Source organism: Amphiprion ocellaris, chromosome 11 (genome assembly GCF_022539595.1).
Source record: "Amphiprion ocellaris isolate individual 3 ecotype Okinawa chromosome 11, ASM2253959v1, whole genome shotgun sequence".
Classification (NCBI taxonomy): Eukaryota; Metazoa; Chordata; class Actinopteri; family Pomacentridae; genus Amphiprion; species Amphiprion ocellaris.
Genome location: NC_072776.1, coordinates 11,823,033 through 11,850,764, shown reverse-complemented (window position 1 = coordinate 11,850,764; position 27,732 = coordinate 11,823,033). Strand labels below are relative to the sequence as shown.

The window sequence follows — 27,732 nt, the reverse complement described above, 5'->3', positions numbered from 1 at the left end:
GTGTTGGTTTGGAAGGAAGCTAGAAATGCTCACAATAGTTTATGCAAGATCTCAGTGTAAGTTTCCAGTTGATGTTGACACTGGAAGAGGTATCACACTGTGCTGTTTACTACAGGCTCACAGTGAGGCTCATGAGGGTGGAGGTCAGATGAAACAGCAATAGTGCACAATAAAGCTATCTCACAGCAACTTGATTAACTGTCTCCCCATGTGCTTCTATTTCTTTATCCTACCTTAAGGAACACTTAATTTGGCTTGCCTGTTTTTGAAGTGGTAATTTCTCAAATGTAAACTTCACAAATGGAATCTTTAATTCTACCTAGTCATATCATGCATCCTACGAGTGCTCATGTTCTTTATTTAGTTAGTTATTAAGCATATATCATTGCACAAGATATTCACGTGACTGTCTTTGCCTGCTCTTCAAGTCTGTTGAACACAACAGTGTGGTAATGTGAAGGCAGGTGTTGCTGGTCCCACTGGTTGCCGCGCTGCTCGCTGGTCCTGAGTCACCAGTAACAACTGAATGACTGCACTGTTAAATGTCGAGGAGAAATTGAGGCTAGCAACAATACAGCGCTGTCCACAGGCCCAGCCGACAGCTGACTCTTTCTGGTGGTAAGTTCTCTGTTTGTGTGTTTTTGTGCATGCATCAGTACATGTGTGCGTGTCAGCGTGTCTGCACACCACAGAAGCAAACCAGCTTGACAACCACACAATAGAGGGCTATTCTCTGCCGCGGCTCCAAATTCTGGCTAGCGGCCTCAGTGGCCAAGCAGCCCCTAGCACACACTGATCCATCAAGTTATGTCTCAGTGAAGCTAATCTTTTGATCTGAGAACAAACAGCTTAGTCATTAAATATGGAGGAATGGACTAAGACATTCAATGGTAAACAGTGACCCTTACCCTGAATCTTAAAAAAAAAAAAACGAAGTCTGAGACACCAAAGGATTACAATGCTTCCGGTGCATGTGTGTATGAACAAGTGAGTTTGCAGATGCTGGCACTTATACTGCAGACAGACACCTTATATTGCCTCTCTGTTTGATCTTTAAGTGCCTCCATAAGAGAAAAATAGGAGGATTCAAGGGTCAATATGCGGCCTGCTGCCTGGGGAATAACAGAAGGGGGAGAAGACAGTGGGATGAAGAGGGGGTGGCAGATTGAAAGACAAATAGAGGGATGTGTAGCACCTATTACACAGTCTCAATAGCTGAGCTGTGGCTTGTAGTATATTTGCAGCAGAAACACTTCAGTTGACCCCCTTCAACCTTCTGCACTGACTAAAGGCTTTGCCATGTAATTCAGCTGTAAAGAAAAGAGTTTCTAAGCGCACACCTGTGAGAACAGACAATGGGGGGTGGAGTGAACAAATACTATGAATGAATGTGTCAAAAAGGGAGGCAAACAGAAGCCTAAGACGGAGGGGTGAGAGAGAGAGGAGGCTTTTCTTATATTGTGATGTTAGAAAATTATCATCGGGGCTCAGCTGGAAGGCAGCATCCACCTTCATCAAAACCCTGATCTTTTGTTCACTTCATCCCTCTACTCTAACCTCTTCACCTTCATGTCAACCATTGAGGGTTCACCGTCTACACATACTAAGTATTCCTGTCATCCTCTGACCTCCAGACACTCTCTTTTCAATTACCTTCAGCAGGTCCCGCTGAGGAGAAAATAAAGAACAGAAGGACAGCTTGTCCAAAGTCCACAATTTTTGGGGATACAAACATTGGTCTTGTCACACTACTCTTCATCCATCTCAAGTGACAAAATGTTATTTACCAGAAACCCTAAGCTTTTTTTTCTGGCACATTATCCAATGTTGTTACCGTAAACATTCCTCTCACCCGGCCCTGAATCCAATTTCGAAAGAGATGGTCAATCTTGTGACACAGCGACAGGAAGAGAGCCTGCTGTCCTCTGCTTTGTCTTATTGACTATAATTGACTGATGGCTATTGAGTGTAATTGACTGCTGGCTACTGACTAGAGCTGCTCCTCCAATGAGGCCCATTAGAGAGAATTGTCTTGCATCTACCCAGACAGACCTCTTCAATCAGGAGGGAGACATGGAAAAGAGTAGCACATTCCTCTACAAGTCAGCACTAACACATTAATAGATAATGAAAGTTTGAATGAAGACAGCGAGATCAGCTTCACTTCTAGGTATTAACCTTACTTTAATCTGAATAGTAAAAAAAACACACAAAAAAAACAGGACAAGGTGTATACATCCACACATTCGCACACATTTTTTCTTTTTTAGTTTTTTTTAGATGCAGTAAACTAATCAAGGATGTCATCCATTCATGGATACATGGATGTATAAGCAGCAGGCACACAGGAGCAGCGAGTACTTGACAGTTGTACTGCAACAGTCTCAAAGTCTAAAGTCCTGAGTGTGTGGATATGAGTCTGCCACAGTAAACAACACTAATGATGGGTGATATTTAACACTATAATTAGAGATGCATGATATTGTTGCTGATATCCAACAGTTATACTCATTTCTGGCTGATTGCCGATGTCGATATATGCACATATTGTGTCCACCTAATTGCAAATGACATAAAATCCCTCCAGCAGTGGAATTAACATATTATTATGCCTGCTCTTATCATGATGGCCCACTAGCAGGTGCAAACTTAAAACCCACTGTTTTCAAAATGTGCACATACAGTCGGCAAAATAATAAAAACCACTGCAACCTAAATATTAAACAAGTAATATTTATTTTTATGTAACAATTTCAAACAAAACTGTGCCTGACACACATTTTATGCCAATCAATGTGCAATTTAGGCTGATGCCGATATCTCCTTTTAAAGCCTTTTTTGGCCAATAAAACTAAATGTATGATCCTTATAATGATATAATTGCATTGTGCCAAGTTCTCATATAGGGATATAGTGTTTCACAACTGCTTGAACTGCATTTCTAAATGAATGAGACATGAAGTTAAGTATTTTTATCAGCTAATCTGCCAATTACTCTCTCAACTAATAGATTAAGCAGAACTCAAATCTCAAAGATATTCATTGTATTATCCCAGAAGACAAAGACACCAGCAAATTTTCGCATAAGTTCTTAAACATATCAATGAGCAAAAAATATGCTGTGATGATAATCGCAATACAAATTTATCCCCAACAATATTTATTGCCCAAACAATAATTCAAAGTTTCTCCTGAAATAAAGCTTCTTGTGTCTGTACCACACTACCACTCTCTCTTCTCAGCTGACCAATAGCAAGAGAGGTGGCCCCACCCATCCATAATGTCAGTTCCTGTGCCAGTCTGACCTATAATGTGCCAACGCTGCTGCCAAGTCAGCAATCAAGCTGTCTGCCCTTCAGCCACAGAAAACTACAGCTAAGTATCTAGGCAGTGCAGCATTTGCTCTCTAGGCTTGTGTGTTGATTCCAGCAAAAGCAGATGTGGCCAGCTGTCATTTAGCATTAGCTCTCTAGCAGACAAATGCCGGTGTTACACATTTGGATTAGGTTTTACTCCGGACAGACATGCAAATGTTGTAATTTTTCCACTGCATATTTGCATTAGGTTATATATTATTTAGGGACCCTAAAGGACTATTTCAGGTGCGCACAGTGGGCTCTGTGCATCATTCCGGTCATTATCAGACTTCAGACTAGATTAAATAGACCTGTGTCTCTCGCATCTTTTTCCATCTTGTCTTACAAAACATATTTGTTACTGCTGAGAAAATGGAACACAAACACTAATAAGGACAAAAAAGAGACAGATGGAGCAAAAGCACCACAACACAGACTCAACCACATGTCTAGCTTATTAGTCTGTCTAGATGACAAAAAGCGCTAAGCAAGCTGCAGAAACAGTACAGTTAAAAGGATAGTGTGCAGGGACCACAGCAGACCCTTATTAAACAGTTTGAACAGACATAAGACAGGCAGGGTCACTCACATGCAGAAGCCAGAGGAGCATGCAGAGCAGCAACGACACGTCTTCAGCACAGAAGGAGGGATGGAGGGACAGCAGAAGAGGCCAGCGGCAGAACATAGACAGTCAGGTCAGCGGAGGCTAACCAGCTAATACAGACTAACAGGAAAGCTCTAAGAAGTCCTGCTGTCAGAAGTCAGGCCCTTCAGCATCCTTTGTTTCCTTTCACAGGGAGAGCAAGAGAATGAGAAAACCCCATCTCTCTCATCCTGCCTTCCTATCACTCCCCTCCCACTCGCCCTCTCTCAAACCTCACGCTCCCGACACCCCCCTCTTCAACTGACTGCCCCTGACATCCCCCCCTTTTCCCTCTTGCTTTCTCTCACTCTTTCCATCCCTCCCTTCTTCTCTCTCCTCCCAGCTAAGGTCTCTACAAAGCCAAGCTAGGCTGCAGGATTAGGGTGTCAAAGCAAACCCCTGCCCCCCACCTTCCCACATACCGATCTCACACACCACACACACTGTACAACAACTATGAAGAGGGTTCGTCAGCCTTGTTACAACACGTTCATACAGGTCCGGTTACAGAAACTGAAAACCTTGTTTCGTGGTGAAGAGAAAGCCTCTATGCCTGCGTAGGCAACCACAGCATTAGATTTAATGCTTGCTACAACAATACAAAGACCACAGCTGAAAAAAAGAAGTCATTTTTATGCACAGTGCTGGATGTAGATGCAAATACACAACCATATGGACAGCCAGTTCACACCTGCCTTTAAACACAGGAACAAAGTGGCTCTAACTTCTAACGGTTGTAATTCTACTGTAATTTCCAACTGAAAATCGCTCTGTGAAAATTTTAGCCTATATTTTAGAGGGAAGCAGAAGCTACACTGGGGTAAGATTAGGCTTACCTTTGATGTGGAGGAAAAAACTGCCCCGCATATAGACTGACTGGAGATAGAGTACTACAGAAGTCCCACTGGGCCTTCACTGTGTGCGCATGTGCACATTAGTACTTAATTTTAGAAATTAGTGACCCATTCACCCTCTAGCAATAAGTTTAAATGAATACCTGCATATAATTAAGCTAATTATTGCTTGGGAGCACACACACCAATGAACCTACCAATACACTCAAGCAAACACCCGCACACAATAGATCACAATAGATCTCATTTGTTTCTACAGATTAAGATGAACTACATTTCACCTTTGATTTTTGGGTCAAACAACTTCTCTGTTTTGGCTTAAACTCACGTGATCACTTGTTAAACCCCATAAATTGAGAGAAAAAAAACATTACAATGAAATAAAGTTCAATAAAAAAGTCATTGGTGAAGTACTACACTTCTGAAAATAAAAATTAGACAATACACAATTAGTCCATGAACTGTTTGCTTCAGTAACAAAGAATTCATTGATATCTAGTTGTTGCAGTTGCAGATTCTTTTGTGCAAACATTTTCATAAATGACAGGACATTCACTATCGTTGGATAATAGGCTAAATAAAAACAAACAGTATAAATAGGCCACTGCAATCATGGGCATTTTATACACGAAAGGTAGCAGAGTGATCAGTTAATCAAAAACTAATCAGCAGATCACTGAGGCGTGAAAACAATCATTGAATCCCAGCTACTGTTTTACTGAGAAGGCAATGTACTGTATAAACAAAATGTTTTGCCTAATGTTAGAAGTTATGGTCTGGTGTAGTGCTAGACTGCAATATTAATATATTGATGTTTTTATATTTTGTCCTTGGGAACTTCCAAATGACATTTTTTTAGTCAAATCGTTTAGAGCCAATAAAACCTGCATTTGCCAGCGTTTTATTCAATTTTCCCACATTGCATAAGAGTTTACAGCAGCCCTGGAATTGTTTTGTTTTCCATTTAATAACGAGCCAAATCATTTTAGGTCACAAAATGAATGTGACTTCCTGCTGCACACAGAAGGATAGTACCTTCCAATAAAATCAAGAGTTTCTTGTAACCTCAAGGCTGGGAGAAAAGTGCAAATAAATATCTACTCTTTTGCACAGCTCAAGTCATACTGAATGACACGACTGCACAGTGTAGGATCATTTATGTGACACACATCCTACTGGAAGGTTAAAGACAGTCAGGGTCGGAAGGAAGAAGGGTAAGTGTTGCAGAAAAGAGGGGCTGATTGAAGATGACAAGGAGCTTGAAACTGAGAGCCAGCTGGAGAAACGTAGGGGGCTGGGACTATTCGAGGGAGGCTTTAGGGAGAATTTAGAGACAGAAGGGGGGGATGAGGAGTGAAAAGATAGAAGAGGAAAAAAGGAGGAATAACAGAGGACGTGATTAAAAGGTAATGACTTCCTCTTCCTTTCACTAGACACACATGCTGACACACACACACACTGATAACCCTGATCCTGAAGCGCCTGGGCGTCTCTCAGCCTCCATCCATCAACGGCTCCAATCACACTGTCGTATCGCTTTTAATTAAGTAGTGCCAACGAATTAGGAGACTGAACGAACCCTCCATTACCACTTTGCTAATACATAACCCCCTCATCACATATGCGCGCGCACACACACACACACACACACACACACACACACACACACACACACACACACACACACACACACACACACACACACACACACACACACACACACACACACACACACACACACACACACACACACACACACACACACACACACACACACAGAGCCCAAAATCTCCCTCCATCCCCCAGGCTCTGTATGGCTGGTGAGCAGACAGACAGCGTGAATAATAAGACATTAGATGCAGCGCTGCCTTACACAGGGGGCCCTGCAGCTGTGCACTGATTTGGGGAGCAGACAAGAGGGGAGCCATAATTAACCATCACAAATAAACACTGATACTGTATGCACACACATCAAAGGAGCACACATGCACAACTCACAATGATCACACCAGTTCTCACAAAGAGACAGATGTAGATCCAATCAACAGAAAATACTACAGCAGAGCAGGGATCAGGCCAGGGCACATGCAAACACACACATGCCAACATGCACAAACATACAAACGCTGCATGGCAGAATAATTTGTTGCGTTAAATCGAAACTACGGAGCCCTGAGGGATACAGACAGAACTGGTCATGTCACTGTGTGTGCTTTTGAGCGCTACTATATGTTCAGAAAGAAGTTTTGTGGGAAGTGAATTCATTTTGGCTGTTTGCAGATTTAGTCTTAGGGTAAAGCTTGACCCAAGGTAAGGTTTGGGCTTGTAGTTTTAACAGTTAGGGAATCCACTGTGTCAACGAGCATCTGCACAAGTATCTAAATATGTGTGTTTGTGACAGTGAGACAGAGAGACTGGTCTGGCTCCAGTCCAAACATACTGACCTCAGCTCCATTTAGACATATGATACGCAGGTTGCACCGAGCTGCACAGTAAGTGAGCGATGTGCTGCTATTCTGGCTCTCGGCCAGAGTTTCATGATGTGTAAACACATGTCTTACCTACATGAACAACAGCAGAAGATGTGCAAGCCAACATCGTACAGCACAACTGAAACACAACTCAACTAACATAGAAATACACTGTCTGTGCTTGTGTCAGGAAATTCATATTGTTTTATTTTTAACAATTTAAATCTGCTAAGAACAGGGCTTAGAGCTGACATAAGTGATCTACCCATCAAAAATAATAAATAATTACATATTTTATTGCCTTTACATCTAGACTATTAATATAGATAAATGCAAATGGCAACAAGAAAAAACTGTCACAGAATACAGTTTGACTAGATTGTCTCATTGTCTGAGTGTGTTCATGCCTATGTGTTGGTGTGTATGTTTCAGCGTGTGTGATTTGTAGAGCCAGCTATCTGTGTGACAAGCGTGACCAGTGTGGGAGCCTCAGACTCTGCCCTGAAACACAAGAATATGTTCACAGCCCACAAGCGCAACTGTGCCTTCAGCTACACTGTGATGGAGTAACTACTGTATTATACATGTTAAGTTCAGAAGTGCCAACCTTACTGCACTCCCTGACACTAACTTCTCCAGTAGTAAGCTTATAAGTCAGATGCAAGTGGTGACAGCTACCAGATCTGTTTTCAGCAGCAGAAAACCATGTGCACTATTGACATCTGGCCAACACGCCCGGGTTGATGGTGTGGTTATGAAGCGAGAAAAGTTGCAGAAATCTACTGAAAAAAAAATCAAAAATAGTGCTGAACTGGGGCTTCAATGAACCTGTCTTCACTGCAAATTTTCTGGCTGTGTGTGTTCACTCCAGTTACCTCAGAAAATGACTGAAATATCCAGCAGTTATTACTCGAGCTGGAAGTAACCTTCACACACCAGTGAACCCCCACTGTTTAATGAGATGGTTAGGAGACTGAAACTACACCATGTACCAGGTTGTTTAGTTTGTCAGTGTGAGCAGCTTTAACAGGGAAGAAGTCAAGTCAAGCAAAGTCTGACTGATTTCCACTAACAGCCTTCATTCAGGGGATCACAGCTCTATTTTCAAGCTTAACAATCTAATTTGTCTCAATTCAAAAGTCAAAAACACAGAATGGTCTTCCCTAATGGGAAATCTGCTGCTATTGTCCAGATGCTATTCGGTGTGCTTAGCCACACATGCAGCAAACAGTCCGACTGTCTGACATTCCTCAAGGGACCTGTTAAAAAACTTCAGCAGAAAACTAATGCTTTTAACAGACTGAGGCTCTGATTAATCGAGGGGGTGAAAATTACTTGATATTTTTTTCGCTAAAGTATTTTTTTCTAGAAATGCCATATGATATGTATAAGACAAATACAAACCTACCACATCATTATAAGCTCCTTAGTGCCCTCCAAAGTGAACCATAAAGAAACATTGAGAAACAGTTATAACAACTGGCTTCGTCTGCTGTCAAAGTACTGACGTTTCCGACTGACTGTAGCTCCCACCTATTTGGCAGATGCAGCTTACGACAATTCCAGCATTCACCGTTGTGCAGAAAGACACTGCTTCCCCAGCGTTTGAGATACAAGTCGAACGTGTCCCATCTGAAGCTCCCAGCTCTGTGGGTTCTGCTTACTTCTCCGTATGGTCTCAGAGGATGGGAAGAGATTTATTGTCTTCTTCTTTGACTGGTTATTACCATATGAATGGCGATGTTTCACCGGCTTGACACAAGCTTAGCCATTAAGCTCCTTGCATACACACACACACACACATAAACACTTCTTCTATCGTGAGGGATAGCAGGGTGGGAGAGTGTTGGGTGTTTTTGCATGAACAGACAAAAACGCTAAACATCTACACATGGGCACCGTGGCAATCCAATTAAAGAGTGCACACACAGATACACTTAGTGGTGTCAGAGGCGCAAGATACTGCCCCCGACCGTGTGTTTGTGTTTGTGTATCCATATCTATATGTCAGGGGGCAGAGCTAACTAGCCACATGGCAAAGTCTTTTGTTCCTCGTCTATGATTCATGACTGAGTATTGGCAGAAAGCCCAGCACTGGAGTGTGATTATATGAAACTGTGTGTGTTTGTGTCTATGTTTACCCTTTTCAATAAAGAAATGTACTATAGGTCCATTATTTCCGGACATCACTATGGATGTGAAATGGTATGCTTCCAAATATATACACAGGTCTTGACAGATTGCAGAGCAGAGCTGTGCAGGTGAGAGAAAATCAACACAGTGCAGGTCAACAGAACAAGCAGATGGGCACACAATGTGCAACAATATGCTTTAGCACAACTATGTAGCTTCCAGCAGCAATGGAGACGGTATTACATGTCCATACAACAATGAAACTAAAAGGTGGCTTTGTTAGAAAACGGAAGTCTACTCAGCTATCTCCAAAATGTTATCAGAAAAAGGCAGGCCTTCTTTTGTTCTTCTTACCTAATTACAAAATTGAATATAAGGAGGTTATATAAATGATCCTGCCTAGCATTTAAAGCACATTGAGGACCTTGATCTCTGCAGTGCTCTTAAAATCTCACAACTTTGAGTTCGAACAATAATCAGCCAGGCCCATTAAAAAATAAAAAATAAATCCTGTATCAGTTACACTGTAGCACACATTGCAAAAACATCCTCACAATTAACAAGCTACAGGTAACAACTGTCATTTTTCTTCAGTAAATTGCTTTTATGATTGATCACAATGCAACCTGAACGGATATACTCTTTGAAATAAACAGTTCAACGAACTGATCTCACCAGGCCCTGGACAGGATGACCATAAGCCTCACCTCTCATCAAACACCATCTGTTCCTCTCTTTCCATTTCCTGCCCTCTCCATATCATAAACCCACTATTCCAACACCTAAAAATATACAGTCGAGGTGTCACAAACACTCTTCCTTCCTGCTCTGCAGACATTATCCTTATGTTTACGTCACACTTTGCCATGTTTGTTTTCACATTTCAGCTTGCAGACCCTACACATAATTTTTTTAAAAAAATCTGTTGTTAAGTAAAACAAAGTGGATGATCAGAATCCAACCCTTATGGAACTGTCACACATTTTTTCAAACTACCCTATCATCTCTACCTCTACTAGCATTTCAGCAATGGAAAACTTTAAAGCTTGTATCACTTCAGGATACCATCACCTTAAAAAGCCCCTACTATGCACACTTACAGGTTTGTGATTATGTTTTGGGGATGTACTAGAATATGTTGACATGCTTTAATGTTAAAAAAAAAAAAAAACACCTTATTTTTACAAGACTGTACATTGCTGCAGCTCCTTTTCTCACTTTCTGTTTAAAATGCTCAGTTTTAGCTCCTGACTCTTACAGACTTCCCTTCTGATAAGCCAAGTCTGTCCTGATTGGTCAGCTGACATAATTAAAGAGAGTTAATGCTTGTTATGTACCATAACCCCAGATCCATGAGATAAGCAGACAAAATAATAATGGTGGACTGCAAGGAAGCTACTCATTCACTGTTTGAGGGTGTGCCAACTAGCTGCTAGGTAGGAGTTCTGCAAAAGTGTTACACGGTGACTTCAAACGAGGCGTTTAAGGCAGGTGAGGATCAGTCTTTTCTTTGAAAATGAAACATTCACTCTGGCGTGGACTTTGGCCTTGGTAAGTTTGTAGACCTTTCACACAAATAAAAGGGAAATCCCAAAAAGCATTATTTGGACTATACAGACAAGTTTTTCCTCCTCCGCCTCCTTCTCCTGATACCCGACGACTTCCCCTTCCTCCTTACTGTCCTCGATTCTGTTCAGTTTGTTATCTCGGTCTCTGTCGATGCAGTAGTAACTGGCCTCCACAGATTATACAGCAATGCAGAATGAGGATGAGGATAAAATAAAGATAGAAAGTTTTAGCCCTAATAAAATAACAACATTTGATTTTGAACAGCTGCAGGTACCCTTGAGAACCAAGCTCCAGAACTCGGAACAACTTTTGTCACTACATACATTCCCACAGGGTGACATTCCATATTTACTTCCACACTTTGCAGCTCCTGTACACATGTGATTGCTCATCTATAATTCAGCAGTCAGGCACATTCACTTTCTCTGCAACACAACCAACTGAACTGTGCTCCTCTGGCTGCACTCAAGCAATTAAGTGGAGCAGCGATAGCGCTCTCAAGGCCAGACTTAAGCCTTTTAAATTTTAACACCACGGCTCAACACTGTCCCAGCCCCTGTTAACAAGACCAGAGCTGTGCGGGAACATCTGGTTGTCCTCAGACAAGATATTTATTATGGAGAAGAGGAACTGAAACGGGTGTACATATACAGACAGCGATCTAAGCTGAGTCTGGTATGAACGATAGTATGAGCAGATTTTTGTGGTCTGCTTTGAAATAGTTTAAAGCTGTGCAGCTGTGGACACATCCTCATCAGACATGGCTTAGTCGACATTAGAAAGTAGGTAAGGTGTATGTATGTGTTTATATATCGCAATTGGGGACCTACAGTAACCCATGGGGACAAAAACAGACGTCCCCATGGGTCCTGTCTGTTTTTTGAGGGTTAAGACTTGGTTTTAGAGTTACAATTTGGTTGAGGTTAGAGTTGTAGTTAGGGACTGTTTTATGTCAATGAGTGTCTCTCAGGGATACAGGAATAGGTTTATGTGTGTCATGTGAGGACCATCCACCTCCCAACCACACACAAAGCATGTATGTCATGCATACACAGTACACAAAAAGCAAGCAAACATTTTAACTTATTATACTGTTTTTGTGTGTGTATTTATACACACAGACACACACATACACAGTGAGCGGTACATTAATGAGAGCAGAGGGAGCATGAGGAGACAGGACAGCTGGAGCACATGTGCAGAGCTCCTGTTCTAATGAGTCCATTAGTCAGTGGCACAGCAACCACAACTGCTACCACACACACACAGGCAGGCATGAATACACATAAATATACCCATGTATAATCTGCACATTTTAAGCAACCACTTTTTCACATTTTAAATACATCTACTGACCCCTGAGCTACAATCAGATCAGCATGACACATGTATTTGGCTGAGACAATCTGCTACTGCACACAACCGAGCAACAGTGGGAACAGCATTTCTGTCGAACAAGCTTATCGCGTGACACGATAGCATCTTGCTCATCTCGAGAGCATACTGACAGCCTAATAGTGGTGGGCTTTTGTCTAATGTGTCCAACAGAGGGCGCTAGAGCGATGTGAACCCTTCCAGCTCTGACAACATTCACTTCTTGTTCCTCATTTCATCTAACCTGGTCTTCTCATTCTCCTCTCCCCTCTTCCTCCAAGCTGCATATGACTACTGATGGATTTTATTGAATACAGTTCCTTCCTGTGTATGTTCGTTTGTCTTTACATGTCAGTTATTTCAATTTTGTCATCCTGGGCCACTGAGTTCTTCCAAAACTTAAAAGTCTGTTCAGGTAGTTAAAATATGAATAATTTTAATTTGCAGGAGTATAACCATAAAAACTCCCGTGGATAACGCCCCACCATGCCACTGTTTTTGACTGTTGCCAGCATAATACCTTTATGGCCTGGGGCACCACTGGGCTCTCTAATGAATGTCTGTGATATATCATATGTGAGAACAAGCAGCTTGCAGACAGAACCCAAAGCTCCCACATAAAGATTTAAAGACTGAGCTGGATTTACAGTCTTTAAGTAAACATGGCTTCACGATGTGTATGTGAATGCATGACAAGTGGCAGCACTCAGCCTGTGCTCATCTATCGCCGTGTGTGTTTCCTAACGAGTATGCTCTTAATGAAGCTGAGCTCTGTGATCAGCTCTCTTCAACAAAGACCAAGCTATAAAAAAGCAATCACTTTGCTTCAGCAGCACAAGTAAAGAGTCACTCTTACGTAAAATAACAGGCTCTTGACCTGGCAAGCAGTAGCCATCATCCATGTGTTTACAGCTGAGCTCTACTTTAAGATGTTAATCTCTATTATTATTAGAGATATAATCTATTAAGTATGGGTAAACTGCTACACACAGATACCTTTTTTTGAGGCTGAATAGCCTCTAAATTTGCTACTAACATGTATACCAGATAATCTGTATCTGGATGTACTTTCATTAAAGTTAACGTAATAGTTGGTGAGAAAATGGTGATTTTTAAAAAAAAATGCTATGTTGACAAATATTTACAAATATTTGCAAAACCTGCAAAACCAACTAATGTTTTGTTCTTTGGACCATGGCCTGTTTGTCAACAAGTTTTATTAGATCTGTGAAGATTTTCTTTGTTTTAATACACTGCAAACTAACTGACAGATGAATAAACGGGACTAATAAACAGAGGTAATAAATGTTACAATATTGGATATCTGCCAATGTTCCACTGTGCATTTGATGATTTAGATCACCGTCTAAATATAGGGAATGTTTATATTTGTGTTTTCAAAATGAGAGCATGAGCTCAACTCTCATTACAACACAAATACAGTTCACCTTTTGAACACAGGAGCAGCTACTGATAGCAGGTAGTTAAGCACTTCCATAGAAATGAGCCATGTCCCTTTATGTGCAACTAGAGTGCTGAGAATGCAGATGTGGGCCAGGGCAGACATAAGGGTGGGGGGTGGAGAGGCAAGGTGGTGGGAGAGTTTGATAGAGAGGGAGGAAGGGTGGGATGCAAGGGTGAGTGACAGATGTCCGCTCTTTACTGTACCTATGTGAGACCAATGCTAGCCTGTGACCCAGCCTCAAAGGCATTTACAATGCTAATGCAACCGCACAGCCTCCTCCACACTGAACTAATCTGCACAGCATACCAGACGCTTCCTTTCCATCCACTGACTGAAGGTCACCCCCGACTTAGCGGGGACAAGAGCGTATGGAACTTCTATGTCTATTGATCTAGAATGTGTGAAAATAGCTCTGTACATATTTCTGTGTGTTTGCTATGTGTGTGTCTAGGAGGGCCCTCATCACTGGTGAGTCATCAGTGAACCAGCCCACTACAAGGGAATGGACAAAGGTCCTGACTTTCATGTAACAGTATGCAACTACTTTGAAAGCATACAGATACCAGTTTACAGTTGGCACTCTATTTTAGGCTTTACTTAAAAGGAATTCAAATGAGCACGTTTGAAAAAGCGCTTCTAAATTGTGCTTTGCTTCAAGTGAAGTGTGACAGCTTACAGAGAGTAGCAGAGGAGGTAATTTGATAATAGTTGCATGTCATTGTAAATAGTCATGTTTTAGTCTTGTATACAATCCCAAATGTGGGAAGATATTCTGTAGTTCACAGCCACTAAAATAGATGCAATAGTGTGCAGCTCAGAGCTCTTGTACGTATTTTATACTTTGATGACTGCCTTCATGGCAATTCCTGGAAAATAGGAAGCTCCTCTAAAAATAGTTGTGAAGATGGAAACAGAAAAAAAGGTTAGTCATTCTAGATTATAGCCTTGTTGTTTGGGCAGAGCTTTTCTTTTCCTCCTCATTCTCTTGTTACTCTCGAAGTGCAGCTGAACAATACCTCGTATACATTTCACCACCATTTATCCATACATTCCACCAAGTATGACATAATTCCTTATTTGGGCCTTTACTTTTTCCACACTCTCTTCACCAGATATGGTGCAGTATGTTTGCACGCTGTTCAGGATCCTTCCCTGAGGGTACCTGGCCTTGGCACGAAACCTGCCTGCCCGCCTCGGTAAAATGACTGCTACAAGAGGGGGAGACATGCCTTTGATGTCTCTGGACTGGTGGGATTCACTTGAAGAGAGATGAGGGTGAGAAAACAGGGGGGAGCAAGCAAGGAAGGGATAAGGTGGTGAGAGACAGAGGAGGACAGCAGGAAAAAAGAGCAGAAGGGGGGTAAAGGTATTGATTGAACAATGGAAAGGAGAGAGAGAGAATACAAATAAAGGAAGAGAGGGATTTAGAAGGTAGACAGGAAAAAGAGGAGGGGGCACGTACTTTGAAGTTATGAGTCGAGCAAAGACCTGCCTCCCTAGAGTAACACCAGGGGAGAGTTGGAGTCTGCAATCATGAAGAGTGGATCGTTCAAGGAAAGAGAAAGATGATGAATCACAATGTTGGGGAAGAGCTAAAGTGGGCCTTTCTCATTCTCCATACTTTTGTTTGTCTCTGCTTTGTGTTTAATCTATCAAATGGCACAAAATGGAGAAGCAGGGGAAGAAAAAAAAACATTGCTTTGAGTGTTTTCTGCCATTCAGCTGCTTGACCATCTATACTAATGCTGCTTTCTTTTGTTGTTATTTTCATACAGAGTTTGGCTGCAAGTAAGTCTCTCAGTCCGATTCAGCCAAGCCAGCAGTGGTGATTTAAAGGAAGCCTTCCTGCATCTGCCCTGCTGTCCAACACTGTCTGTCCCAAGGAAGGTCACCATGGTGACAGCAGCAGTGCTACCTTAGGTCATCTGACATGGGGAGACTGATCGACTCGATTCAACTCTCACTGACAGAATAAGATCCAATAAACACAAAATCAAAGCAAACCAGGCTGTGTAACTCAAATCTGTTCTCTAAAGGCAAAAAAAGTGGCCTTCAGCTCTTGCAAACACGAGAAATTCGCAAATATACGGATGTACTTTATCGTCTTACAGAATAACATGAAGTGCAAATAAACAGATGCAGGTCGAGCCCTGACAGATAGCGTGATTGAAAATGTCACAAGAGGAGGAGCACAGAAAGAAAGAACAGTTAATAGGATGGAGAGACCACTTTATCTTTCCTTCACACTCCATGGCCTCCATTACAGTTGCCAGGCACTTCCTGCCCCATTGTGTAGAATGCTGGCTGTACGTAGAGGAAGTGGGCTCTTTGTTTCCTTTCGCCTTCCTGTTGGAGTTGAGCAAAGTGACGAGAGGAAAGTGTGGATCTGGGAGGGAAGGACAACACACGCTGTGTTTGTAAGTAACCAGGAAGGAGCTCCTGGTGGAAACCTTTGGACTTGAAAACACACATACAACAGTAGGGTGTTGGGCTGTAACGTAAATCAAAAGAGACTGCGACGCCAACAAACAGGAGGAGGCTCGATTGACTGGATGCACAGATGGGTTGATACTAAATACATAATACGCAGACGTCATTAACCTCAGGCCCACAGGCAGCCAGTCACATGCCAACATTAAATCTCATCTGGTTAGACACCTGATCCTTGCTGATTAACTGATCAGTTCCATGACTCATCAGGGAAGAGAATAAATCACCAATGGCAGGCTCTCAGCTACAGCATATGTCATGTCAGCCAACTCTATTTACCACTCTTTATTGATTCAGGTCTACACAATAGCCTTTGGAAATGTGGACCTCTTTTTGGCTTGAAATTGCTCATCCATCCTCCACTTAATCTACCCTGCATGACTGATACTCCAGAAAAGAGGGAATTTATCACAACGCTCCATGAAAAAGATTAAACGCTAAGTATATGGCCACAAAACCTTTGTTGTGCTATGATAAGAAAGTAAAAAACACACTGTGAAGTTTAGCTTAAAGAAGAAATCTACTTCTTTCTTCACTGAAGGTAAACAAGGTCACCAGTAGATTCAGCGATAAGTCATTCGTATCACTGAATATTCTGTCACATGCACAAGTAATTCATTGTAGGCTTTAGTGTTGTACCAGAGTCCTTACTACAAAAGTACTGCAATACCTTGCTGTTAAAATCTATACTAAACCCCATTTTATTAGTACCAATACTTTGAATAATCAGCAGCGTTTCTGATTAACATTAATGTGTGACAGGGAGAAAGTGTGTGTTTTTGCATCTGTTTCCACTTCCTCCCTGCAGGCATAGTTTTATTTTTCCGGCAGCTTTCATAGCTAAAGACGTGGCACCACATCCAAGCGCTGATGCCACCTGTCTATAGCTTGTGGATAAGGCAGATGTACTAAGCAAAATATAGAAATAATTTCACCTGTGTCACATGCCAATATGGAAAAAGCCCAGAGACACAACAAAGTCCGTCTGCAAAAGATGTGATAAATCTACAAAGACTGTGTGACCCAACACATCCAACTGAGTGAAGCATGTCATGACAGACAAGCAGACTTGTACAGAGAATTCAAGAAACAACACATTACTAAATGTGATAGATAAATGTGCATCACATCCTCAAAAATAGTCAAGCCAATATAATTTATTTTGTAACAAGCTGTAGGCCGACCATGTATTTAGCTATGAGCAATGGTAACTGTTTCACTTGGTTCTATCTTATAGCTTTCACAGTGGTAACTTAACTTTTCCACAGCTCCCAAACTGCTAAAACTCAGGCATTCACATAGATATAGATCAACAACACCAGTTCACTCACTGTAAATCTCAATCAAAATTTCTTTCTATTACTAGAAAATGCAATCAGAAGAACACAGACCTCCATTAAATGCTTTTTAGTATATATTTTATAATAATAATAATAATAATAATAATAATAATAACGTAACTATAAGAAATCCCATAATATATAGAGGATATCAGATTATAGCGTACCATGTAAGAGTTTTCACCACGCTATGATCTCAGTATTTACAATAGTCAATTATCAATGCCATAAATTAACTAATTTGTACAAGAAAATACCTATATGTACGAGAAAACAAACAAGGAAACCAAAAACAGCACATAAACTACATTTTAACTTAGCATGCAATTAATAAGCATAAACTAATAACTTAAGTCTGGCACTTCATGGTGATGAAGCTAAAATGCAGAATTATCAGCCTGCTCACCAGAACACTAAAGTAGACTAAACACAAATGATTTGAGTCAACACATGTCCTTGACAGAGGTCCACACTCTGAGTGCACTGCCTAGCTTTCTATTTAGTCAAATTAGATTTAAAAAAATGAATGACTACAGACGCTCTCAAAAACAATTAATCTTGTCCTAAAAATATGTACTGTTGCAATAATGTTATTAATGTGATTTGATTATGCCTCAGCAGAAAGGCAGGAAAAGAGTGGTCAAGTGAAAGAGGGTCCCATGGAAGCAGAGCCAACCACAGGATTTTTAAGCGACGCGAATCCCTGCAAAAAGCCAAAGCTTTTTCCTGAAAAGTGCACTCAGGTTGTTGTTTTTTTCATTAACAAAAAGCCCAAAATTGTAATGTTCTTTCATCAACTGATACATTACTTTTCCTGATGTCTAAGATCTTTGCTGTGGTATTTCAGTATCAATATTAAATTCTTTAAGCATGTATCATATCAAAGTCATAATTTTAGCATCATGATAACACTAGAAGGCTTTCAATTTCATTTTCACATTGAACTAAGGACGTTTGAAATGGAAACCACTCATCTCAGCTTACAGTCTGGAATCTACAGTTTGTTTTTCAAAGAAAATGTTCAGTTTCAGTCTAAGATCATACTTAATTGCTGTACATTGATGCTTTTCTAGTGGAATGTAAATTTGTCCATCTGTAAATCTGTCAACAATCAGCTAATTGAAAACTTGTTCAAACCAACAAGCTGCAAGCCGAAGCTGTCATACCTTTATTTTACTGTTTCAGTGACAACAAGAGATTAAACTAGTTGTGGTATTTATTGCATTCTAATACCGACCTCCATTGGTTTTAATTCTTAGGATATGCTTCACACTCTACTGTGTGGAGTGCAAATTAGAAGTCAGCTATAACTGTGGTTTTGCACTGACATGTCAGATTCCAGTTTGCATTAAAATTCTGTGGCACAGCCTCTGATATTATTGAAATGTAAAACCATAGAGCACAGAATGAGAGAAACATGTTGCTACCAACACCCAGACAAACTAGTTCTACTGGTCAGACGGGTCAAAGAGGAAAGAAAGAACGGTGGGGGAAAGGAGCAGGGAGGCAAGTGAGAGAGCTGCTGCTGGAAAGATTGATTTAAGGAGAGCAGAGTAATGACAGCCTGGCATCATCCAATCAGACCCTTGTTTCTCAAGGTTGGCAGAGCAGAGCAAGAGTGTGTGGCTGTCTGCATAGCAAATTCTCCCAGGAAAGAAATAAAAAGAAATGGAGGAGCTAAGAGGCAGTGAGAGGAAACCTGTAGCGCTATGTTATGCTGCCAGATGCCACTGAGAGTTCGAGGTTCTGTCGCATCTCACAGTAACAATAAGAATAGCTTAAGACACACAGGGAGAAGTAAGAAGTTTTAAATTCAATGGTTTTAGACCACAGGGTGTTGTCTAACACTCAATGGGTATAAAACTGTAGTCACAGGAAGGAAGAACTCTTTCCAAAAGTCAGATATGCAGAGAAAGTGAATATACTGCTTTGTTTTAATTGACACACCAAAAACATCCACAAAATATTACAATCTGTCAGACTTTGTCAGGGTTAGAACAATATAGTCTTAGACTTCCTTCCATTGTTGTCACTCATGTAGATTTCTCTCTCCCTCATATAATCTGCCTCTCTGCCAGTTTGAGAGTTTAATATTGAAGCTAAGAGCCTACAGCCACGGGAATGACTTGGCAAAGCTTCGTAGATGAATTTGAATTCTAGGCAGAAGTAGGCACAGTCTCCATTACTCCAGTGACATCTCACTAGTACCACTGTACATACTGCAGTGTACAGTATGTACAAGGATCTCATCGCTAGAGCGTTTCACCAGGAAATCTGTCACAGGGAGCCTGTAAAACAATCTAAAAGTTTAAAATAGTCATCATTTACATATAGTTAGAATCTAAAAGAAATTCTACAACAGAATACAGAGCTGTTTTAACAGACATCAGAGCAATTGCCTGTTATGTGTTATCAGGAAACCAACTGTGAAAAAACTGAAATTAAAAGAAACATGCCTCTGCTTCATGAAATGTATTTGACTTTAGTAAATTTCCAGTCTTCTTAATACGTCAGCGGCATTCTGACCTTTACGTCAATCAGGAATCAATAAGGACAGAGTGATCACCCTACAGATGGTGAGGTGCATTTTACGATGGTTGTAGGAAAAAAATACCTTTTTTCTGAACACATCTCCTATATTTATTAAATAGATTAAATGCTTTTCTCCAAATTACAATGCCAGGAATCATTGAGTTCAATTATATAAATGACAGACTAGCCAGTATTTCTGCTGGGTTCAATAAGTTAACTGCATGTTATTCCACACAACACTTGGTCTAGACAGTGGAGTGTTGTCAGAAGCAGCGACTTCATCTTATCTCTTCAAAAAGTCAGTGTCAGAACCAATTTCACACAAGTGCTTTTCCAGTGATTAACCCAAACATCCCCACTCAGTGTTAATGAGTTCAGTTCCACTCTGCGCCTGTGAGAGCTCTGTGAGTGCAACACACAAATCAGCTGTCAGATTCACATATAAGAACATGTTCATGCTGACATGAACATGCAAGTAAAATGTCTGTTTATCATTTTTAACATGCTAGCATGCTAACAATTGACACACAACCCAGAATACAATGTAAAATGTTGCCTGATTGAAATAATTTGCAGGATTTTGGACCACAGTGGAAGCTGGACAGAAACATCGTCGATCAATATTATCGGCCAATAGTGGCCTGTTAGAGATACATCAATACTTTCGCCGTCAGCAGCACATGTAGTAGAGTATGTATCACAGTTAAGCATATGGGGTGTGGAATTAGGCTCTGAATTACACACACACACACACATTTATTCATACTCGAAGCTCAACCAAACTTATGCCACATTTAAAGGAGTAAGACAAATACGATGAAACACCTCCTCTGTCTGGCATTAGCTCACTGCTTTGTCACTTCAAGCACACTTACACCCATTATGTTGACTTGAGTTGTAATGCGAGCACTCATGTGCACTATTGCACACATGTAGGGGTTATGTGTTACTTTAAAAAAACAACACTATACTGGGATGACCTTGTGCACGTTTGTCTCTATATGGGTGTGTTTAGGTTAGTGTATTGTATGTCTGCACTGTGACCTGAGGCAGAATACTAACATGATAAGAATCTGCAGATTAAACTAAAGGAGAGACAGCTGGGCCCTTGACTTCTTGACCAGCTCAACCGTTCATGGAAGTTTAATGGAGTGTGATAATAAAACCAACTAATCTGAGGGGGTGATGGGAGGTCAAGTCACCCTGATTGACTTGGGGTCAATGCAAGAAGAGAAGAAAGGGAGGGAGCATGTGTGTGTGCTTGTGCATGTGTGATCTGGGGAATACCAAACATAAAGGAAGGATGAACAGAACAATGGTTGTACAAACAATATCACACCAGGACATGGAGCAGATCTGTAACTGAATTAGATCAGATTAGTAACTGAACTGCTAACTGAAGAACAGGACGAGGACAGAGTGGTAGTTGCAGAGGATCTGTTGGTTCTTTGATCATGTAGGAGTGTTTTCCCACAGGCACAATCCCCTCCAACAGGACTGATGTGGAAAACAAACAATTATACTGCCTTCCCTCACCCTCTCTCCTTGTAAGCCTCTTTCAACTCGTCATTACCCCTTTCCCTCCTCTCTTTTATTGTCTATCAGTCTCGCTTCCTATTCATAACAAATGACCTCCGTGTTTAAATGCTGAGAAACAGTATTTTGTCTAAATTCTGGTTTGTGGTCTGTCTTTTGGACCATTTTGTTTGTTTAGTTCAATTTCTTTCCAACCTGCACAGCAATTTGTAGTGAAACAAACTTTCTACAAAATTTACATTTTCTGTAGCCAATTAAACTCTCCTAAAGGTTCAAATGCAATAGAATTTTTTATTTTTAGTGGTGTTTCAGCATAATGAACTCCACTACTTTTGGCTCAAGCTACTTGTAATCGGTATTACCAATTATAAATGACCTTTTACCAGATGTCACAACCATTTGTTTATCTGAAAAAAACAACCCATGTGTTAGTCTAAATAATTATTCTATGTAGCATTGCTAGAGCTCTGAAGTCAGATAACAGTATGTCCTGTAACTAGGGCTTTCCAAATAACCCTGAAATTATGCTTGTGATATATTTTATAACAATTATTAACAGCAGAAGCTAAAATCATAGAGTATTAAGGTTCACTGACCCATATTTGAAATCTATAGTATGTGTGAACTGATTGTGCAGGGGAAGGGAGTTAATCAGCCGTTGCTAAAAAGAGGAAATCCTCCAATTTCCCAGCTGCCACCTGTCAGTCCACCTGACACCTGCCCCACTGGCTCTTTTCCACACATACACAGACACGCATACACACACACACACACACACACACACACACACACACACACACACACACACACGCACACATTACAGAGAATGCTTTTACAAATGTCCTCCCATACAAAAGTGTGCTTGCTTGCATAGTAAACACATGGTGGGTAAGGTAAACAAACCGGTTAATACACATGTACACACAGGTAAACCCACATGCCTGTTTGCACATGCTGTTTACCAGGCGACACTTTAATGTAGAGGGGAGTCAAAGAGGGAGAATATGAAACGAACACTACAAAGGAACATTGACATTCATGTCTTGTCCCTAAGACATGAGTGAGGACCACACACGCAGTGCACAAACACACAAGCAAAAACCAGTAATTGTACAGATCCGTTCACAGAGCCAAAAATTTACACATGAAACATGCTGTAAGTTTAACACAGCTCTTGTGTGAATTTTTCTACACAACAAATGAAACACTTCGTCATTATGATGAAATTGCAAAAACAGCCAACTTCATTATATCTTACTTAATAAACAACAAATACTTATTTTTGATTTTCATTCATTTGAATTGATAATTGCATTTGAAACTATAATTTGTGACAATGAAATGATATGCAGCCATCTCAGCTCTTTCATCTAAGAGGACAAATACCCGTTCCCCCCTCGGTCACATCTGCACAGACCTCCACACTAATGGTAGGCTAAGTTAAAACACACACACACGCACGCACGCACGCACGCACGCACGCACGCACGCACGCACGCACGCACGCACGCACACACGCACACATACACAATGCTTTAATCCTTTGTTTCAGGCTTGGATTCACTTCCAAAATACAACCTGCACTGATCTAAATGTAGACCCAGACCATTTCCCTTATTTTGTGCAGTACTTGAGTGCTGTGTGCCATTTTACAATCCCCCTACCTAATACCTATTGATTTACTCAAGATGTCAGTGCAGGTTGTGTTTGTTTTTGTGAACCTGTGTTTGTGCTGGAATCCCCACATCTCCGTTCCTGGCTGAGAGAAAAACCAGCTAAGTCAGTTTCTAGCCATCTGCTGCTGAAGGCCTGCTCCCTTACAAGGCCTCCAACATACATCACGCTATTATTATTATGTGCCGTAGGCAAAATAATTAAAATCAAATAAAATGCACACATGCAAACACGCTCTGCTCCGCTATGCATTCGGAAAGATCCATACAGACTCATGGAGATACATGTTTGTATTAGCACATGCATGAGCAGACACAAATTCATTCTTCTGCTCTCATACCACATGTGCTGGATAAAAACCATAACAGACATGCGAGCCGCACTGTAAAGACAAGTTATACACATACAATAATCCCAGTTCTAATCCACCCAGATTCCCATGATATGCAGACATTGCGTGCAGCTTACCTCGCACAAATCCCTATTAAAACCTGAGTTGTTGGCACTCAGCTGGCATTATCTCCTCCCCAACACACTGACCAGATCTAATGAGGGACATGGATAACACAGATCCATTGTGCTGGTAGGATTACTAATGTAAACATGTGCTCTCTGAATCAGGACACGGTCTAGCAGCTTCACTGACTGACTTGATTATTTCATCTGTCTATCCCAAATTCCAACTCTTGTGGTTGTTTAATAAAGTGTGTTACAATAGCAAAAAAAAACAAAAAAACAGGGACAACAACAATCTTAATCAGGTGATTGCAATGTCATATAAAAATGAGTCCAGATCTTCTGCACATCTCCACAGGAGTCTATAAATACAAACGCTAACTCAGGTCATGACGGTGTGCTATGTGCTGTCCAAAAGAAACCCCAGAGATAAGATAGAAAAGGGGGTATTACTATATATCATCAACTAAACATATCTCTGAGGCAGTCAGAGCTCTTTGGAGCATTTCCTTATAAGGTCCAGTGGACTGAAACAAAAACTATACTTCATTTCATTGAGTACAATGGAAAATGTGACTGGAATAGGACTGGACAGAAAGCAGGGAAAGAGGCAGGATGAAAGAGTGGTGTGTAAGAGGGCATGCAAGGGAAACAGGCAGAGGACAAGTTAGTGTGGAAGCAGAAAACAATCTGTGAATGAAGGAAGATAAATGGTTGAGAGACAAACAAGGAAGAGTGGGAAATAATGCAGAAGACAATGGCAGAATAAATGAGAGCACAGCTACAGTACATAAAAACACACTGACAGGAGACACGGCAAAGGCCAATGAAGTGTGTGTGCACACTTTCAGCAGGAAATGAGGGGAAGATAACATTAAATTAATCAGAAATACAGTCTAGACACTGTTAATGTAGCAAATGACTATTCTAGGTGGAAACAGATGATTTTTAATCAAAAATCTACATAGGGGTACAGAGGCCCATTGTCAGCAATCATCACTCCTGTGTTCTAATGCTACATTGTGTGAGCTCATGGTGTTGAAAGGCTAATTGATGATTAGAAAACCCTTGTGCAATTATGTTAGCACATGAAAAAAGTGCGAGTTTTCATGGAGAACATGAAATTGTCTGGGTGACCCCAAACTTTTGAACAGCAGTGTAAGTCACAGTCAGTCGCACCACTATCAGCACAGACAACACACTCACACACGCCATCCTTCTGTTAAAAACACAAAAACAAAAAATAATGACACTCGAATGCACATGCATACCAGCCACACACAAAACAAAGCAATTGCCAATGACAACACTCTTGTTTACATCACAAAACACAGATGGTGATGCACTGTGTTCACCAACAGACATTTGGATTTTGGAGCAAAAGCACCTGCATGATCAGAAACCTGAGCAGAACAGAAACTCCACAAGCAACCGTTTATTCAACTCCGACAAGTTTATTCTTGACCTTGGAAACAATCTTAATGAGATGTGCTGCTCCAGAGCTTTTAGACAAAACAGACGCAAAGATCTAAAAGTGCACAGAAAAATTAGCAAAGAAATTACATGACAAGTTAGCGAGGTTAGCTGGGCTTCCGAGCTTCCATTCATCAGTTTAGATGTCTATAAAGATTTTTGTTTCATTTGTGAATTTGGGGTTATGCTGTTTTTTTCAAGCTTGTATTGCTGAACAAGCACTACTTTTTGTATGCAAGGCTATAACATTGTCCACATTTATGCTCTGCTGTTTAAGTTGGCCTTGTAAATTGGGTTTCTAACAGGATGAAAAATGGAATGATACTCTTGATTGGGGGTCTCATATACACACAAAGGTTTTTAGTTCCCTTCCTTTATTATCTGCAGGCAATGCATAATTCACTGTGACCATGTATGGTGAGAAAGTTTCCACACACACAAAAAGCACTACATCACTGGATAGTTTTGCAAATCAGTCATCTGGTTGCCATACAGTTTGGTGCTGCGCTGCTAGGCAAGATGTTAGCTGAGGTCAGAGATATGTTAGATGACATCAGGGAAAAAGCAGGCTGGAAATCTGCCACGTACAACTTCACACAAAAGATGAGGAACGCTGGGTTTTATGTCTTGTGCTTCCACCCCATTACTCTCTATTTTTTGTCTTTGCATCTAGCTTACATGTCTTCCTCAGATGAGCTCCAAAAAATGAAGCTCTATGCTGATGGTGTCCAGAAGGGATTTTCATATTTTGTCTCATCTTCTAACGTCCATCTCAACCTCCTCGAGCTAGAAATGAGAAAATGGAAATTGTCTTTTGTTTAAGCAAGGCTATATGACTCGTGAAAAAATTGTAGGATATATATGGGAAGCCTGCAAGAGGCTATAATACAATCAGTGTATTCCTCCGACACTCACTCAAGTGGAGGATACAGTAATACAGTTTTATGCTCTTGGTCCTAATGAAACCGCTGTTCCATTAATCTCTCCCACCAGAATTCAATAAACATTAATCCGGAGAAGTTTCACCCCCTCTCTCTGTTTCAGCCTCACAAACACACAACAAGCTACACAACTGATGTCATGATGCCAGGCTGCCTGCCAGGTGTGACCTCACTGACCTTTGGTTAATTTGTTGGCGCTGCAAAGCTGCAACAGCTCATCAGTGGCTATGATGGCCTTTAGCTTAGCAACTATGAAGGGACAGATGAGCGCAGCTTACATCTTGGAGGTATAATAGTGTAGGCGAAGCAATAAAGGTCAGCTACAGGCCACAGGCTCTTTTGAAGCTGATGGCCTCTGACTGGGGCTAAAAAGTCCCGCAGCTCTATGTGTGTTACATATGACCTTAGCATGTGGACAGAGCCAGCCACCTACAAAGCAAGGATCAGAATCTAAATGGTCCGGCTGACTCAAGAGGTCACAGGTAAGTATAGAGTGGCAGCAAATGTGCGGCACTGCCTGGGGGTATAATGATTCAAAAAATGGATTTGACTTTGATCTGATGCACTGCTTTGGCATAATGATGTAGGACCTTCCCAGAAAAACACGAAAAGCATCATCAAAATGATTATTAAATGAGAAACTTCATTTTAAAAAATTAATTAGAAATAAAAACATAAACTTTTCTTACTCCTGGCCTTGGAACAGTTAAATTCTTTAGGAACATGTGTAGGAACAGACATGTTCATCAGTGAATGACCTTTACAATATCAAACATGCACAAAAAGAAACTGAGTCCAGCATCCAGTCATCGGAAATACCAGCATGACGGCGAGTTGAGGTTTGATCGCTCAGCTGATGATGGATACTTCCTCCTGCAGTCTGCCTGATAACACTGTTTACGCTGGTTACCTCACAGCAAACCACTCACCCACTAATACTTTACTGCACTACCAACCACCCGAACAGGCAAAAAAACGAATATGTCCGTGGAACAGTTCTGTCACAGCACATACTGAGTTCATTTCAGCTCAGTTCCTTCAAGGGAACAGCCACTGAATTTCTGAGTGCAAAAGTTTTGATAATGTGTTTTACTAACATGCCCATAGACGGAGAGCATTTTAAGGAGGTGGAATTTAATTAGCAAGTAAAACATGTGTGCTTTGTTTAGGCCTCAGGACTGGCTGACTGAACACTGTCTGACAAACAGAGTCCTGTGCTGTAAGAGATGATTAATGTTGCATCATATGGCTGTGGAACAGGTGAGCCACTTGCAATAGCATGAAGCAAATGTTTATTATTTGTATACCAGCGAGTTTACAAAGAAACTATAACAGCATTATTGTATGAAGAAAAAAAATTGCAGATTACACTAGGGTTGGGCGATATGTTAAAATAGGTATCACTAGACCAACAACCAGCGATTG

General features: G+C 40.9%; 1 protein-coding gene and 1 long non-coding RNA gene across 11 annotated transcripts in view; one reads left to right on the top strand and one right to left on the bottom strand.

The window, feature by feature from the left end:
• The window catches only part of dip2a (disco-interacting protein 2 homolog A), an 88,019-nt gene that overhangs the window by 38,708 nt on the left and 21,579 nt on the right, over positions 1-27,732 (bottom strand). Inside the window, exon 1 of one of the 10 annotated variants that reach the window (XM_055015533.1) lies at positions 3,946-4,150. The exons of the other annotated variants lie outside the window; for them this stretch is intronic. The gene's annotated coding sequence lies outside the window, so the exon portion shown is untranslated. Of the gene's footprint in view, positions 1-3,945; positions 4,151-27,732 lie in introns of those variants that run through there. 10 annotated transcript variants of the gene reach the window in all.
• Positions 466-15,851, top strand: LOC129350078 (uncharacterized). Its single transcript, XR_008603301.1, has 3 exons — positions 466-618; positions 14,978-15,140; positions 15,641-15,851. It is a non-coding gene; the product is annotated as an uncharacterized LOC129350078 (long non-coding RNA).